Source organism: Schistocerca cancellata, chromosome 7, assembly GCF_023864275.1.
Source record: "Schistocerca cancellata isolate TAMUIC-IGC-003103 chromosome 7, iqSchCanc2.1, whole genome shotgun sequence".
Classification (NCBI taxonomy): domain Eukaryota; kingdom Metazoa; phylum Arthropoda; class Insecta; order Orthoptera; family Acrididae; genus Schistocerca; species Schistocerca cancellata.
The window spans coordinates 119,653,105-119,671,729 of NC_064632.1; the positions used below are offsets into that span (position 1 = coordinate 119,653,105).

The following is an 18,625-nucleotide window of genomic DNA, read 5'->3' on the forward strand; positions in this document are numbered from 1 at the left end:
TGTGCAGGCACTATCAGCAGCTGATTGGCCTCCACGGGTACACTTCTGCGAATGGTTCATCCAACAATGTGTCAATCCTCATTTCAGTGCAAATGTTCTCTTTACGGATGAGGCTTCATTCCAACGTGATCAAATTGTAAATTTTCACAAGCAACATGTGTGGGCTGACGAGAATCCGCACGCAATTGTGCAATCACGTCAACACAGATTTTCTGTGAACGTTTGGGCAGGCATTGTTGGTGATGTGTCGATTGGGCCCATGTTCTTCCACCTACGCTCAATGGAGCAGGTTATCAAGATTTCATACGGGTACTCTACCTGTGCTGCTAGAACATGTGCCTTTACAAGTACGACACAACATGTGGTTCATGCACGATGGAGCTCCTGCACGTTTCAGTCGAAGTGTTCGTACGCTTCTCAACAACAGATTCGGTGACCGATGGATTGGTAGAGGCGGACCAGTTCCATGGCCTCCACGCTCCCCTGACCTCAACCCTCTTGACTTTCATTTACGGGGGCATTTGAAAGCTCTAGTCTACGCAACCCCGGTACCAAATGTAGAGACTCTTTGTGCTCGTATTGTGGACGGCTGTGATACAATACGCCATTCTCCAGGGCTGCATCAGCGCATCAGGGATTCCATGCGACGGAGGGTGGATGCATGTATCCTTGCTAACGGAGGACATTTTGAACATTTTCTGTAACAAAATGTTTGAAGTCACGCTGGTACGTTCTGTTGCTGTGTGTTTCCATTCCATGATTAATGTGATTTGAAGAGAAGTAATAAAATGAGCTCTAACATGGAAAGTAAGAGTTTCCGGACACATGTCCACATAACATATTTTCTTTCTTTGTGTGTGAGGAATGTTTCATGAAAGTTTGGCCGTACCTTTTTGTAACACCCTGTAGAATGGGTCGATTAGCAGAACTCACTCACTTCGAACGTGGACTAGTCCTTAGATGTCACCTGATTAACAAATCATTATGGACTTTTCGACCCTTCTAAAGCATCCCAAGACCACACGTTATACTAATAGTATTGGTTAAAAACAGTCTTGGTTGCAATGTTAGTATTTTACTTTTCAACGACGCGTTTCGCCTTATGTAGGCATCCTCAGTTTATCTACATAGTAAACAGAGAACAAATACATCTATTTAAGAATCGCAACCGCGTTGTGCAGACTTGGACAACCTATAAGCATGTATAAACAGATCACATATTGAATGAGCAAATACCTTAATTTGGTATTTCTTAGAAGAATCCTTTAGTCAGTGTAGCCAAAGGGCATCGTCTAATATATCAGGCCAACATCGCCTTCGTTAAACTCAGTAAAAACTAGAAATATAAAATAGTAAAATCATTACCTTTTCTAGACGGACGCGAGAGGCACCAAGATCTGCATAACGCGTTCCCGTTCACAGGAGCGAGTAACAGAGTAAGATGGGTGCTCAGGTAGTAAGCATAATGCGCCACAGCGTCGTGTGCCAGTACTGAAGCCCTATACAGAATCCGTTATACTACTGGTTTCAGAAATATGCAGAATATTACTAATCATAAAACACTGTAACTGAAAAATTGACAGTATCCTCAAAAGAGCTTTAATACACTGAAGCGTCAAGGAAGGTATAGGCATGCGTATTCAAATATAGAGATATGCAAACAGACAGAATACGGCGCTGCGGTCGGGAACGGCTATATAAAACAGTAAGTGTCTGGCGCAGTTGTTAGATCGGTTACTGCTGCTACAATGGCGGGTTATCAAGATTTGAGTGTGTTTGAACGTGGGGTTACAGTCGGGGCACGAGCGATGGGACACATCATCTCCCAGGTAGCGATGGAGTGCGGATTTTGCCGTACGACTATTTCACAAGTGAACCGTGAATATCAGGAATCCGGTAAAACATCAAACCTCCGACATCAATGCGGCCGGAAAAAAAATCTTGCAAGAATAGGACCAACGACTACTGAAGAGAATCACTCAATGTGGCAGACGTGCAACCCTTCCGCATACTGGTGCAGATTTCAGTGCTGGGCCGTCAACAACGAAGCATCATCGATATTGGCTTTCGAAGCTGAAGACCCATTCCTGTACCCTTGATGACTGCAGGACACAAAGATTTACTCCTCTCCTGTAACCCTCAACTCCGACATTGGACTGTTGATGACTGGAAACATGTTGCTTGGTCGGACGAGCGGATGGACATGTACGGGTATGGAGACAACTTTATGAATCCATGGACCCCGCATGTCAGCAGGGCACTGTTCAAGCATCCCCGAGGTAGTGATGAAGTGGGTCTCCGCATTGCTGAGACCGGGAAAAGATCGTGCAAGAACAGGAGCAACGACGACTGAAGCGAATCGTTCAACATGACAGAAGCGCAACCCTTCCGAAAATTCTGCAGATTTCAGTGCCGGGCCATCAAACAAGTGTTAGCGTGCGAACCATCCAACGAAACGTAATCGATATGGGCTTTCGAAGCCGAAGGCTCACTCGTTCATCCTTGATGACTGCATTACACAAAGTCTTATGCCTCGCCTGGATCCGTCAATACCGACATTGGACTGTTGATGACTGGAAAAAACATGTTACCTGATCGGACGAATCTCGTTTCAAACGAGTGCATGGACGTGTCCGGGCATGGAGGCAACCTCATGAATCCATGGATCCTGCATGCCAGCAGGGGACTGTTGAGGTTGATGGACGCTCTGTAATGGTGTGGGGCGTGTGCAGTTGGAGTGATATGGGGCCCCTGATACGTCTAGGCACGACTCTAACAGGTGACGTGTACGTAAGCATCCTGTCTGATCACCTGCATCCATTAATGTCCATAGTTCATCCCGACTGATTTGGGCAGCAGGACAAAGCCACACCCCACACGTCCAGAACTGCGACTGGGTGACACCAGGAACATTGGGTTGGGGTTGGGTTGTTTTGGGGAAGCAGACCAGACAGCGAGGTCATCGGTCTCGTCGGATTAGGGAAGGACGGGGAAGGAAGTCGGCCGTGCCCTTTGAACGGAACCATCCCGGCATTTGCCTGGAGCGATTTAGGGAAATCACAGAAAACCTAAATCAGGATGGTCGGACGTGGGATTGAACCATCGTCCTCCCGAATACGAGTCCAGTGTCTAACCACTGCGCCACCGTGCTCGGTACCAGGAACATTCTTCTGTGTTTAATCTCTTCCGCTGGGCACCAAACTCCCCAGACATGAACATTATTGATCTGGGATACCTTGCAACGTGCTGTTCAGAAGAGACGTCCACCTCCTCGTACTCCTACGGATTTACGGACAGCCCTGCAGGATTCATGGTGTCAATTCCCTCAAGCACTACATCAGACATTGGTCGAGTCCATGCCATGTTGTGTTGCGGTTCTTCTGCGTGCTTGCGGGGGCCCTACACGATATTGGACAGATGTACCAGTTTCTTTGGCTCTTGCGTGTAGAATAAAATTCTTCGAATATCTTATAGATGTCAACGAATTGCCACATAAAAGTAATTAGGTTGGGTTCGTATTGTCGTGGTGTGACTGTGAAGTGGAAACGTGAATAAACAACCACAGCTAAAGCGACACCAGGTAGACGTCATGTGCTGTCAGAGAGGGACCGTCGAACATTGCGGAGGGTGCCTATAAAATACCACATGAAAGCTGCTGAAGAAATCGCTCGTGAGATCCAAAGTGCTACCACCAATACATGTAGCATAATAACTGTGCGCAGCAAGTTAAAAGGAATAGGATAGCGTGGTCGAGCAACTCCTCGTAAGCCACACATTCTGTAGTAAATAGTAATAGATGATTGAGGTGGATTGAAGAGACTGGACAATAGATGACTGCAAACGAATGGTTTGGAATGATGACTCCCGCTATACACTATGGCGTTCCGACGGAAGTGTTTGGGTTTGACGAATGCCTGGAGAACGTTACCTTCCGTCATGTGTTTTAGTGCCAACAGTGAGGTGCGGATTGGTGATGTAGGTGTTTCTTGGGGTTAATGCGTGTTCTACATATTGCACTGGATAAAACGCTGAATGCGGAATGATATGAACATGTTTTACAACATTGCTTGTAGTAGTGGAAGAGTTAGCAGACGATGAGTGTTTGTATCAGTAGGACACCTCGCCATCAAGCAGCATCTGTGATGCAATGATTCGTGGACAATAACATTCTTTAAATGGACTGGCCTGGACAGAGTTTCGTCCAGAACCCAATGAAAACTTCTGGGTATATACATACTGAAAGTAACACACAGACAAAATATTTTAATATGTCGAAATGCTGGAAAAATTGACATCCAGTTTGGCGATTTAGCTGTTTTATTGTAATCGCTCAGAGACTGGTACAGCAGGTTTCTTTCCAAGCAGGTACATCCTCAGGTGTATTTAAGGTCTAATGTTTCATGTCGTCGTAATGGCTTAATGTGTGTTCCACACCATTTAGATAACGTGTGACTTTAGACCTTCCCTACACCTGAGGATGCACCTGCATGGTAAGAAACCGGTTGTACCAATCTACAATAAAACAGCTAACGCAGTAAATTGGATTCTCAATTAATTTTACCAACATTTCAGCGTCTCAAGGTACAACGTGTATCAAAAAGAATCATCCGATTTAAAAAAAAAATCATAACTATTCTGTTATTTGAGATATATGCGTGACCAACGTACTGTTTTAAAGAGCAAATTCTCCAGTTTTACATGGTTCCCGCCAGGTAGTAGCAGTGTGTGCCCACTTCAGGTCTGGTGAAAATGGTGTCAGGGTTACAGAAAGCGTTTTCTGTTCTATGCTTTGCACAGTGCGGGTCAGTAAAATGTAAATGTCGTGCGAGTAGGACCTCCCGTCGGGTTGACCGTTCGCGGGGTGCAAGTCTTTCGATTTGACGCCACGTCGGCAACTTGCGCGTCGATGGGGATGAAATGATGATTATTAGGACAAATCTCTGACCCAGCCGGGAATCGAACCCGGAACCTTAGGATTGACACTCTGTCGCACTGACCACTCTTTTTTTTTCATTTTGTTCGCTTTAGTTCGTTGTATCTGCTCGGGTCGGACGTCGTGAGACATCCATTTAAGTTCGTTGTTGATCTGTTAACTCAGTTTTTTTTATTACAGAGGGCACGTTACCCTCTGACCGAACACGCTGAGCTACCGTGCCGGCTAACCACTCAGCTACCGGGGGCGGACTGCGGGTCAGTAATACGAAGCGTATTCAGAAAGTAAGGTCTGATTAGGTATGAAATGGAAACCACTGTGAAAGTCTGATGGAACTTCACACAGATGTGTTGGACAGTGTCTTAAGTGTGCCTGTCGATCGCTTCACGTCGCTCTTTTCAGTTCAGAGCGCAAAGTGATCACGTAGAAATGCCTAAAACAACTGTGTCTCCGCCGGCCGGAGTGGCCGTGCGGCTCTAGGCGCTACAGTCTGGAACCGAGCGACCGCTACGGTCGCAGGTTCGAATCCTGCCTCGGGCATGGATGTGTGTGATGTCCTTAGGTTAGTTAGGTTTAAGTAGTTCTAAGTTCTAGGCGACTGATGACCTCAGAAGTCGCATGGTGCTCAGAGCCATTTGAACCAACAGTGTCTTCCAACAAGTATGTGGATCTGGTGAGAGATTTCTCCTGAAGCTATGCAACCCATATAAGTTTCATGTGTTTCTTTCTTCAAGGCGATTTTCAGCCGCATTCTGCAGTGGCAATGCAGACGCTCCTGCTGCGTGGGAAGTGTTTGATCACCCACAATACAGCGCTTAATTGGCTGCCTCCGTCGTTCATCTCTGCTCGCATGGACCGCTGGCTACGAAGACATTTTGACACAAATGACGAAAGGCAGACCAGCGTAGAGAATTGGCAGAAAGGTACTGGGAAGTTTATACAACGCCACGTAAAATGTTTAGGTCGGAGAGGCGACTATTTGTAGAGGTAACTGAAAGGCGTGGCTAAGTACTGCGAAAAAAAATTTTGATTTTCACTGTGGTTTTCATTTCGCGACCGATCAGACCTTACTTTCCGAACAGCACTCGTAGCTGTTCAGGTATGGTGTGGATCCTGGTGAACAATTCCGAGAAACAGGTTGTGTGTGTAAAGGCAAATCGCTGGGCCGTCCTCGAGTGTCTGACACAGACGTCGAACGCATCCGCCATAGTTTCACAAGGAATCCGCAGAAATCCGTTCTTCGCGCAGCTCGACAGCTCTGCACACTCACGATGTCCGTCTGGCGTGTGTTGCGTCGACGTTTACACATGAAACCATACAAAGTTCAGCTACTGCAAGCTCTTCCTGAAGGTGACAAACAACAACGTGTGGAGTTCTGTAATTTCGTTCTTGGCAAATTGGGGGATGACAGTTTTCTTCCGCGCTTAGTGTTCAGTGACGAGACAACATTCCATTCAAATAGAAAGGTGAACCCCCATAATGTGAGAATATGGGGTACAGAACAACCACATGAAGTTGTACAACATGAGAGGGACTCTCCAAATTTTAATGTGTTTTGTGCAGTTTCAGGGGAAAAGGTGTTTTGTTACATTTTTCTTTGCTGAGAACACAGTTACGGAAAGCACATATCTCGATATGACAGAGAACTTCCTTTTCCCACAGTTTGAGACTGATTCGAAAGCTTTCATTTACCAACAGGATGGGGCACCAAAACACTGGCATCAGGAAGTGCGGGAATTTTTAAACCACAGACTTACTAAACGATGGTTCGGTTCCACTGGACCAAATTATTCAGTCTTACATTACACCGGACCTGACTGCATGTGATTATTACTTGTGGGGGTTTATAAAACACTCTGTTTATGTGGCTCCATTACCAACAACATGCTCGCTGTAATGTGGGAACAATTTGAATACTGTATTGGCATATCCCGTTCATCTCAAGAGGACATACTGGGCACCTATAAAAAGATATGAAAAATTTTTTTTTGAGATTCCCGTTCATAAAAAAACAGTCATTGTGTATGTATATTAGTTTCAGAAATATAGACGTGCCTAATCGGATGATTCTTTTTGATACATCCTGTATTTTAATTTGTTTGTGTGTTCCTTTCTGAATGTATAGTTATTTTAGCTGTGGATGTTCTACTTGTAGCATTTTTTGCTCTGGGATTAGGTAGAACGTCGACTTCACTCCACACCCCAGTGTCCAACGTCACTTCCCTATCTGCTTACGGCTCTTGAGGAATAAGAGACTGGGACTCTTCTATAGACATTCAGACACATAATTGAAAGTGCCCCCAGTGGAGTTTAAGGCGTCACAAAGGCGAAGAGTGGAGACACCCCATATTAATGTACTCTAATAGATGTCCGAATATCTTCGATCAGACAATGAACGAAAATTGATCAAAAACTAATGCCTCATCTGTCACAAATATTTAATAATGAGCATACATCTGTGGAGTTAGTACAGATCATAGCCTTAACTGTCCGGACCCGCCAGATTACCCGAGAGCGCTAACGCGCTGCTTCCTGGACTCGGGTAGGCGCGCCGTCCCCGGATCGAATCCGCCCGCCAGATTAACGACGAGGGCCGGTGTGCCGGCCAGCCTGGATGTGGTTTTTAGGCGGTTTTTCACATCCCTCTAGGTGAATACCCGACTGGTCCCCACGTCCCGCCTCAGTTACACGACTCACAGACATCTGCAACACATCCGCACTTTTCCATGATTTACACTAGACGCAGACAGTTGGGGTACACTAATTCCGTCCCGGGGGGTACGGGATGGCGGCAGGATGGGCATCCGGCCACCCCTTCAATTTAACATGCAAAATCCGATTTAACCACGCCAACCCCGCGCGCAATGTGGGACGAAGGCGCAAGCGATAGAATAGCCTGAACTGTAGTCCACACAACACTATCTTTGAACATAGTCAACATGAATTTGTACACATTTGCGCTATCCTTGAACTTTGGAAAAATTCATGTTTTTTTTCTTTTTTGACCAATGCTTTTAAGCTATCATCCGTGTAGAAAATGTATGTGGATGCAAGAATGGACATCGGCAGTGAGTAGCGTTGTCTGCAGAAGTTTGGTAGAGGAGAAACACACACTACAGATAAACAGCGCAATGGGTGCCCAACATCTGTCACAGATGCCAATCGAGGACGTGCTGATGAAGTGATTCGAGGAGACAGACGCGTTAGAGTTGACAATCAACAGCTTTAAAATAATTCTGAGAAACATGGGGTAAACGGCTTGCGTCGTGTGTCTTGTTTAGAAACACTTTTCCCATTCACTCAGGGGCGTACTACCTGTTGAGAGTAGTACTGCCCCACGTCACTTTACACTCTCATCGTTGCTTTGAGTATTACTCGATACTGTCTCGGGTTTGGTTTTCCAGCAATGTCAGTTTTACGTTGTGATACACAGCGGCATGGATAAGTTTAGAAATGAAAAGTTACAAAAACTGCAGACGAAAAAGTGTTGTGACGTGTTTGCCGCCCCTGCATAGCCCGGTTGCGTCTCTCTTCTGCTCTCAATAAACCCACGCACGAGGTGCATAGAGGCCAACTGTTCATCAGTAAATCTACTCATACTACTGTGTATCAGTGTTAATGTATAACGTGACATGGAAGAACCGGTCTTTTCCTGTGCGAAGACTACTTAAGGCGCAGATAGATGTCAGAGCTAAAGCGACTTCATTAAGATCATTCTCACCCGTAGTTATACTTCAGTGCAAGGAAAAATTGTTGAGTTAATTGAGCGATTATTTCCGCCGTTTGAGTTTACAAGACACCGTAAATGGCAATACAAGACATCATTATGTCCATCTGCCAGGGCGCGGTGCAATTAAGGTTCCGTGAGCCGAACCAGTTATTCTTCAAACTGTCTATTACATGTCCACCTTACTTACGGGCTGTTTCTGGAAAGATACATCAGTTAATCTCGAGACATATATATCTTACGTAATCCAACGTCCAGAGAACACCAGTATTTAACAGGAAATGGAAAAAAAAGATATCAATCAAGTGTTAGCAAGAGTGAATTAGAGCAGAGTGCAAAGGAACGAGAGAAAAGACGCATTAGCCAACCAATAACTCCAATAGTATATTTTCAGACTATGTTCACTGCATGTGTAACTACTGTATTGATGTTCACTCTGTGGCCCAATTGTTTTATGCCTGGAAAACATGTTCGCTACTTGTCTGCCACACATATCGTTGATTTTATACTTACCTACACGCTGTGACGCCCAGTTCAAGACATCTTGACGATTACTTCACTTAACAAAGTCTAATTATATACCCAGTAATTTTGTACTTGATAATGACTTAAGGCCGAAATCATGATAGTTATATAAAATAACGAACTTGTACAGTCAAATGGCGGAAATACCATTCAAAGACCCGTTAGCCAATTGTCTGCTGGTTTAATGGTGGCGTCTATAACGGAAGTCTGGCACTAACATTACAGGCGGATCATCACGCAGTTTGTCTGAGTAGAAGGTCTGGCGGTTTCAAACACTGGATTTGGTAAGGAAGGTGATAGAGGCATTGATGAAGATCGATTAGATACTTTCCTACCTGTTTCACATACTTTGGGGATAGTTTAAATACGCTGGATGTCACCTCAACGCTAACTCTGAAATATAAAAATGGTTCAAATGGCCCTAAGCACTATGGGACTTAACATCTGAGGTCATCAGTCCCCTAGAACTTAGAACTACTTAAACCTAACTAACCTAAGGACATCACACACATCCATGCCCGAGGCAGGATGCGAACCTGCGACCGTAGCGGTCGCGCGGTTCCAAACTGTCTGAAATATAACAGCGCATCTAGAAGCATAAAATTTATACGGCTTTAGTTAGAAGAAACTCCTAGTTAATAGTTACTATCGTTTACAATTATCGGCAAAAGTTAAAAAACGGTACGGTTAGACTAGGTTGTAGAAAAAACAGCGCTTTTTGGCATTTGGGTACGAATACTCAAACTGCTAAGACTACGCTCTCTGGCGAAGTTCGCTTTAAGTTTGAGCTAACCAAGATGGGGTACAATGTTACATCACATGTGTCCGGGCGTCACATGGAAAGCTTGTCAAATACGGCGAAGAACAACCCAGGATGGCTCTGACAGCTGTTTTCAAAATGGTTCAAATGGCTCTGAGCACTATGGGACTCAACATCTTAGGTCATAAGTCCCCTAGAACTTAGAACTACTTAAACCTAACTAACCTAAGGACATCACACACACCCATGCCCGATGCAGGATTCGAACCTGCGACCGTAGCAGTCCCGCGGTTCCGGACCAGCTGTTTTCCATAGGAAGTGTCATGTTACCGGAGTTCCATTTATTTTATTCTACAGATCCCCAGAGACCTTGTAAAGTACGCAGGAGACATGTAAACTATATCTGGAAAGCGTCCAAAAATCGATTTTTTAACCTATCAGTTCCTTCAAACACCGCAAGTTCAGCTCCGTTTTGCTATTCTGTTTCTAGCTTCTGTTGCTCGCTGGAAATCAGTCACTGGCTAGTTACACAGTACGAGTTAGCCTAACCACCACTGTCATCTGTGACGAGCTTTACCATAAGCTGGCGAACTACCTTGGTGATTTTACTGTCCTTGTTGTCGATCAGGGACTTGGAAGATGATGTTAATAGTAACCTCAGACTTTTTGTTGATGACGCAGTTATAAGAGGGCTATTCGGAAAGTAAGGAACGATAGGTCGCGAAATGGAAATCACGGTGAAAATCAAAACTGTTTTATTTGCAACGGTTAGCTACACCTTCCAGCTACTTCGATGCACAGTCGCCGCTCAGACTTAGACATCTGTCGTAGCATTGTACCAACTTTTCAGTTCCCTCGTTATAGAAGACAGTCGCCAGTGCTTTTCGACAATTTTCTACGCTGGACTGCAGCTCGTTGTCTGTGTCAAAATATTGTCTTCATAGCCAGCGATTCATTTGAGCAGAGATGAACCTCAGGCGTGTGGTGATCAAACACTTCCCATCGAAAACGCTGCAGGAGCATCTTCATTGCCCCTGCAGTGTGCGGCCCCGAATTGTGCAGAACGAACCGCATGACCGTTATGTTACGTGTATTTTACACACGAATTTACATTTGGAAAAATAATCCGTTATTTGCAATTTGCTGCAAAGTTATTGTCAACACATGAAATCTTCAGCAATGTTAAGGCCGTTTCTTTGCCGAGTGAGATTCATCTCAAGACTTGTCACTGTGGTAAACCTACCTTCCCGCAATGCTCATGGTGTTCGGAATTTCTATGCTTCGAATGATCCTACCTTCGGTATCATCCAAAGGAATGCACCAAATTTCCTGAAGAATAAACGTAAGAAATAGCACAATATTTGATATAAGCATGAAATATAAGAATACGACAATTTAAAATACTGAAAATACGATACACACTATGTATTACAGAATAATGTTTGACACTTATTGTGAAACGAAGTTGTAATGTTACAATTAATGTAACGCCATTTATCCTCTAATTTGATAAGAATCATTCATTTAGTAATCTTCTACGGACACTGTCAGATAAATGAAAAAGACCAATAAAAACAATAATTGTGTTTCGTAGACGGGGCGCTAAAGTGTGCAGCCGCGATGCTATCCGCTGTGCCATCACTTCGGTTCAACTTATGGCGTGCTTAAACGCATATAGATTACGATGGAAACTTAGACCTTCGTTTTCTCAGAAACGGTCGAGTATCGATGGATAAGCCAAGCCATGTGTTCGCTTATTTTGGCCTCTCTTCCACTGAGATAAGTTTCTGGGAAATTGGGCGATGGCTCGTGCCGTGTTCTCCCCGTTAGTAAGCGAGGCTGATGTTGCACACATACATTATTCTTTCTTTATTTGGCCTCTAGCTTTTAGGCTCAATTTAACAGTTTCTATAAATACGGTGAAGTAACATTTGTTCATTTTGAAACACATTTAACGAGTGTTGTTTTCCACTAGGCTCGCTGTTGGTTCACATGGAACAGCCGTCTGACGTAACGGTGGCACCCACGTACAGTTTATTCTAAGGCTATCTTTCTTCCTATTAAGGTTGTTGACATGCTCATGAATCTCAATAACCTCTATAAACGAGTACGATAATTGCGGCCTTCAGCCAGAGGACGCGTGTAATTAACGTGAGTAACGTCGTCGCCGCTACATAAGACTTGCTGACATTCGACCACGGAGAGATTTTTCGTATTGACTCGATGGCGAAATGAGTGTCACATTACAAATTTAAATTTCCGAGGTTTAATTCTCAATCACTCCTAGAATTTTATTTTCACTTATATCCTCTTTCACTTCTGATACTCTGCTGATGTCTAAAGTACCCATTTCTACTTCGGTTTGGGGTACACATTGGAATGTAGGCCCCTATAACAAATTTATTAAAAGAGGTGCGATCGGTCCAACGTTCTGGCAGAGGGCAGCTTTAAGTTTTTTTGTACTGTTTGAATTGCCTCTTACGTTTTTACGTTCTGTTCTTTATAAATCGTCCCGTCTTCCCAACGTATACTGTTTCCTAGATATGTTAGACACGATACACTCGCCGCAAGAGCTGTTGTCAACAGTTATGATAAAACGGAAAAATAATCTCTGTTTCCAGAATGAATTTTCACTCTGCAGCGCCGTGCGCGCTGATTTGGAACTTCCTGGTGGAGTAAAACTGTGTGCCAAACTGGGATTCTAACCCGGGACCTTTGCTTTTCGCAGAAAAGTGCTCTACCGACTGAGCTATCCAAGCATGACTCACGACCCGCCTTCACCGCTTTACTTCCGCCAGTACCTCATCTTCTTTGCTTATCTATAACTGCAATCGCTGTTACGTATAATCTAGCAGGTTGGCTGTTACCGTAGAGGTATATGTAATGTAAAACTTGCGCGACAGAGCGACATTTAGCTCTGAAAAAGAAAGGCTCGTAGGTTAACCTTATTGTTGACTCCCAGGATTTTGGCGACAGAATTCATGCGTTGATCGTAGAAGGGTAAGATTAAGAGGCCACCCGCATTCCGTTGTACGTAAACGGAAAGCCCGAAGTAGGATGCCCCTCTTCTGCTAAACAAAAATCCTGTGCTTAACGACTGATTTTAGATTGTCAGAGCACGAAAAACAATGGTGGACTTTACTTCTCTGTCCGTGCTGAGAAATTTCCGCTAGCAGAAGCCCAAAATCTGAAAGATTCGTTTCTTGATGACCTTCTGCAACGCATGTCGCACACTCGCCAGAAAAGATCACAAAATTTACTCATCATCATCATCATCATCATCATCATCATCATCATCATCATCATTTAAGACTGATTATGCCTTTCAGCGTTCAGTCTGGAGCATAGCCCCCCCTTATACAGTTCCTCCATGATCCCCTATTCAGTGCTAACATTGGTGCCTCTTCTGATGTTAAACCTATTACTTCAAAATCATTCTTAACCGAATCCAGGTACCTTCTCCTCGGTCTGCCCCGACTCCTCCTACCCTCTACTGCTGAATCCACGAGTCTCTTGGGTAACCTTGCTTCTCCCACGCGTGTAACATGACCCCACCATCTAAGCCTGTTCGCCCTGACTGCTACATCTATAGAGTTCATTCCCAGTTTTTCTTTGATTTCCTCATTGTGGACACCCTCCTGCCATTGTTCCCATCTACTAGTACCTGCAATCATCCTAGCCACTTTCATATCCGTAACCTCAACCTTGTTGATAGAGTAACCTGAATCCACCCAGCTTTCGCTCCCATACAACAAAGTTGGTCGAAAGATTGAACGGTGCACAGATAACTTAGTCTTGGTACTGACTTCCTTCTTGCAGAAGAGAGTAGATCGTAGCTGAGCGCTCACTGCATTAGCTTTGCTACACCTCGCTTCCAGTTCTTTCACTATGTTGCCATCCTGTGAGAATATGCATCCTAAGTACTTGAAACCGTCCACCTGTTCTAACTCTGTTCCTCCTATTTGGCACTCAATCCGTTTATATTTCTTTCCCACTGACATTACTTTCGTTTTTGAGATGCTAATCTTCATACCATAGTCCTTACATTTCTGATCTAGCTCTGAAGTATTACTTTGCAAACTTTCAATCGAATCTGCCATCACAACTAAGTCATCCGCATATGCAAGACTGCTTATTTTGTGTTCACATATCTTAATCTCACCCAGCCAGTCTATTGTTTTCAACATATGATCCATAAATAATATGAACAACAGTGGAGACAGGTTGCAGCCTTGTCTTACCCCTGAAACTACTCTGAACCATGAACTCAATTTACCGTCAACTCTAACTGCTGCCTGACTATCCATGTAAAGACTTTTAATTGCTTGCAAAAGTTTACCTCCAATCACAAATTTACTTAGTACATTTATTATAAAATATGATTAGCATTTTATATGTTCATCATCATTCCCCGAACAGATCAGATGTAGTACGTAGTACGTATAAGCTGCCTTTAACCCTCTGCACGGCATCCCTCATCATTACATTACGTACTATTTAGAACCGAAGTTTTCAAAATTTCACTTATGTTTCAAACGTTGAGAATTGAGCTATGTCATACTGGTTGCGAGATCAAAATCATAAGTTGTACACATTTCACTGTCTCCAAAATTAATGGAGACAACATATTCTTGGCGATACGGATCATTAGGTTGCGTTATGAAACCTTAAATGTGGAAAAGCATCGGACCAACCTGGACAAAGCGGGCGGCAGCGTGTAGGCGTATATAGCTATGAATCAAAATAAGTTCTGGTATCATCTCTCCACGTCGTCTGCTCTGAAAGGCACATCTCAGCTTAGCAAGTGTCTGGCAGTACATTAAAGCAAATTTAAATGGTGACTTGGCCTCTATTTCAGCTGATCCCGAGATCAGTAAGGTGCGCATTTTAAAATTCTATCAGTTATCCAGTCTCCAACAAAAACTACATTCTCCACTTTTAGTGTGTTGCAGAGTGGTTGCCGCTTCATATTATTTACTGTACTTTTTTTAAACTTCCTTTTTTAAGTTCTCCTTTTCGTGTCATTTTTAAAGAACTGGCACCTGGTGTGTGTGTGTTTGTGTATATTGTCCTACCGAGGCTGGGCTGAAAGTGCCTGATCCTAATAACGAACATCAAAATGGCAATATATATGCCATACAAAGTAATCGTACTGTCACAATCAACATGTGCCTACTTAGCAAGTCAGAAAGCCACAGGTAGACACCGCTATCTTAATGTTTGCTGATGTGTACAACAGGTCAACGCATTTCCAATGATTAGTCAGGATCGAGTTATGAAGTAGATTAGTTCCCATGGTTTGTTGTTAACTTGGTGATTGAAGCTGCACTGGCGTGTTATTATATGTGAACTTTTACAGTGTGATGGTGATTATTAACTGAAACAAGCTGCGTGTCGCGTAATTCATAAAATACATAACAGCTGTTGGCAATCGACTACAAAAAAGTGTTGAATCATTCCGTATTACGTTGGGTTGGCAGTGACTGCACGGATCTAAGAAAAGTCGTGCTCGAGTGAAAGGACCTTGGAAATAAAACAGACGCAGTACGTAAATGAAGGAGTGTGCTCTGCGAATGGTTTGGATTCCATTCATAAGCTTGTGATACAAAGTAATTCCGTTTACAGCAGAAGTTCACGGAAAAAGATGCTACCACGAATCCTACGTAATATATCAGTCCTCATGCGAGATAAGAGAGAAAATAACTTGCGAGATAAGTTTAAATGGCTCGTAGCCGAAGCGAACCAGCACGACACGGCAAGATAAAAGAAAATGTTCAAAGACAAGCTAATTAGAGATGCCATAAGGCTGAGGGTTGAGGAAGGTAAATCACAACAAAACAACGTATGTAATTACAACGACAAGCATTAATACGCTCTGCCCATTTTCGCTGTGAGTCGAGCTTGTTATAGGAGGAGTGTTAGTTATTCACAAAAATGGAAACGTGATGTGGCGAACGTTCTTCTCGTACTACTCCGCGACGTGCAAATATGAAGTTTGAATGAAGCAGTCAAAATACTGCGGAATGGAACAGTATTTACAGTTGACATGGCCAATATATGGACAGCTGTATCACTATAGGTTGTGTGTGTGTGTGGGACCATCCAGGACGCCATGCGCTGTTGCCATGTGTGTGTGGTTCAAATGGCTCTGAGCACTATGGGACTCAACTTCTGAGGTCATTAGTCCCCTAGAACTTAGAACTAGTTAAACCTAACTAACCTAAGGACATCACACACATCCATGCCCGAGGCAGGATTCGAACCTGCGACCGTAGCGGTCTCGCGGTTCCAGACTGCAGCGCCTAGAACCGCACGGCCACTTCGGCCGGCCCATGTGTGTGTGTGTGTGTGTGTGTGTGTGTGTGTGTGTGTGTGTACTCAAAAAGGATGCTGTCAGCGACATCGGTGCGCCGCTCTGCAGAAACCCAATATCTTAAGCCACAGCGATCAAGTTGCGTAGATTTCCGTCGTGTTCTATTCCGCAGTACGCCGACAGTTGTGGCCGAGCGGTTCTAGGCGTTTCAGTCCGGAACCGCGCTGCTCTTACGGTCGCAGGTACGAATCCTGCCTCGGGCATGGACGTGTTTGATGTCCTTAGGTTAGTTAGGTTTAAGTAGTACTAACTCTAGGGGACTTATGAACTCAGATCTTAAGTCCCATAGTGCTCAAAGCCATTTGAACCATTTTGAACGTTGGTTACATTATTGAAACTCCACATTAACAATTTGATGTTGGATAAAGGAAGAACGCACGACAACATATTTTGGAGAATATCATTCATATATTGCAAGTGCTGCTTTTGAAGACATACATTATTTCAAGCATATGTTTAGTATCTGCAATATATATATATATATATATATATATATATATATATATATATATGCCTTAGTTATGAGGTTGTGTGGCAACGGCCTTGCCGCAGTGGCTACACCCGTTCCCGTGAGATCACCGAAGTTAAGCGCTGTCGGGCATGGTGGGCACTTGGATGGGTGACCATCCAGGCCGCCATGCGCTGTTGCCATTTTTCGGGGTGCACTCAGCCTCGTGATGCCAATTGAGGAGCTACTCGACCGAATAGTAGCGGCTTCGGTCAAGAATACCGTCATTACGAGCGGGAGAGCGGTGTGCTGAGCCCACGCCCCTCCTATCCGCATCCTCCTCTAAGGATGACACGGCGGTCGGATGGTCCCGATGGGCCACTTGTGGCCTGAAGGCGGAGTGGTTTTTTTATGAGGTTGTGTAACTGTCGGATCATAACACGGTATTGTTTCTTCATCGGCTGGTGATTCTATGTTCTTTAGAGTCTTCGTCCTTTAAACGTTGATTGTAGACTGTAATGCGCACACGTACAGATGGTAGTAGTATCGCGTACGCAAGGTATAAAAGGGCAGTGCATTTTCGGAGCTGTCATTTGTGCTCAGGTGTTTCACGTGACAATGTTTCCGATATGATTATGGCCGGCAGACGGGAATTAACAGACTCTGAACGCAGAATGGTTGTTGGAGATAGACACATGGGACATTCCATTTCGGAAACCGTTAGGGAATTCAATAGTCCGGGATCCACGATGTCAAGAGTGTGCCGAGAATACCACATTTCGGGCATTACCTCTCACCACTGACAGCGCAGTGGTCGACGGCCTTGCACTTAACAACCGACAGCAGCGTTGTTTCCGTAGGGTTGTCAGTGCTAACAGACATGCAACACAGCGTGAAATAATCACGGAAGGCGATGTGGGGCGTACGGCGAACGGTTCCGTTAGGACAGTGCGGTGAAATCTGACGTTAATGGGCTATGGCAGCAGACGACCGATGCGACTGCTTTTGCTAACACTACAACATCGCCTGCAGCGCCTCTCGCGGGGGCTTGCCAATATCAGTTGGACCATAGACAACTGGAAAACCGTGGCCTGGCCAGACGAGTCCCGATTTCAGTTGGTAAGAGCTTATGGTAGGGTTCGAGTGTGACACAGACCCCACGTAGCCATGGAGCCAGGTCGTCAACAAGACACTGTGCACGCTGGTTGTGACTCTATAATGTGGCCGATTGGTTCTAGGCGCTTCAGTCCGGAACCGCGCAGCTACTGCGGTCGCTGGTTCGAATCCTGCCTCGGACTTGGATGTGTGTGATGTCCTTAGGTTAGTTAGGTTTAAGTAGTTCTGAGCCCAGGGGACTGATGACCTCAGATGTTCAGTCCCATTGTACTTAGAGCCATTTGAACCATTTTTGAACTCTATAATGGCGTGGACTGGGTTTACATGTAATGGACTGGGTCCTCTGGTGCGGCTGAACTGGTCATTCACTGGAAATGGTTGTATTCGGATACTTGGAGACCATGTGCAGCCAGTCATGTACTTCTTGTTTCCAAAAAAATATGTCTTGTCACCGGGCCTCAGTTGTTCGCATGTGGTTTGGAGAACATTCTGGAAAATTCGAGCAAAATATTTCACCACCCAAACCGCCCGACATGAATACAAAATGGCTCTGAGCACTATGGGACTTAACATCTCAGGTCATCAGTCCCCTAGAGCTGGCTCAAATGGCTCTGAGCACTATGGGACTCAACTGCTGTGGTCATAAGTCCCCTAGAACTTAGAACTAATTAAACCTAACTAATCTAAGGACAGCACACAACACCCAGCCATCACGAGGCAGAGAAAATCCCTGACCCCGCCGG

The 18,625-nt window shown here is 44.5% G+C and overlaps 1 protein-coding gene and 1 pseudogene across 1 annotated transcript in view; one reads left to right on the plus strand and one right to left on the minus strand.

The window, feature by feature from the left end:
- The window catches only part of LOC126092560 (muscle-specific protein 300 kDa), a 651,560-nt gene that overhangs the window by 584,127 nt on the left and 48,808 nt on the right, over positions 1-18,625 (minus strand). The gene's annotated exons all lie outside the window — the stretch shown is intronic.
- Positions 16,852-16,969, plus strand: LOC126093847 (5S ribosomal RNA; annotated as a pseudogene).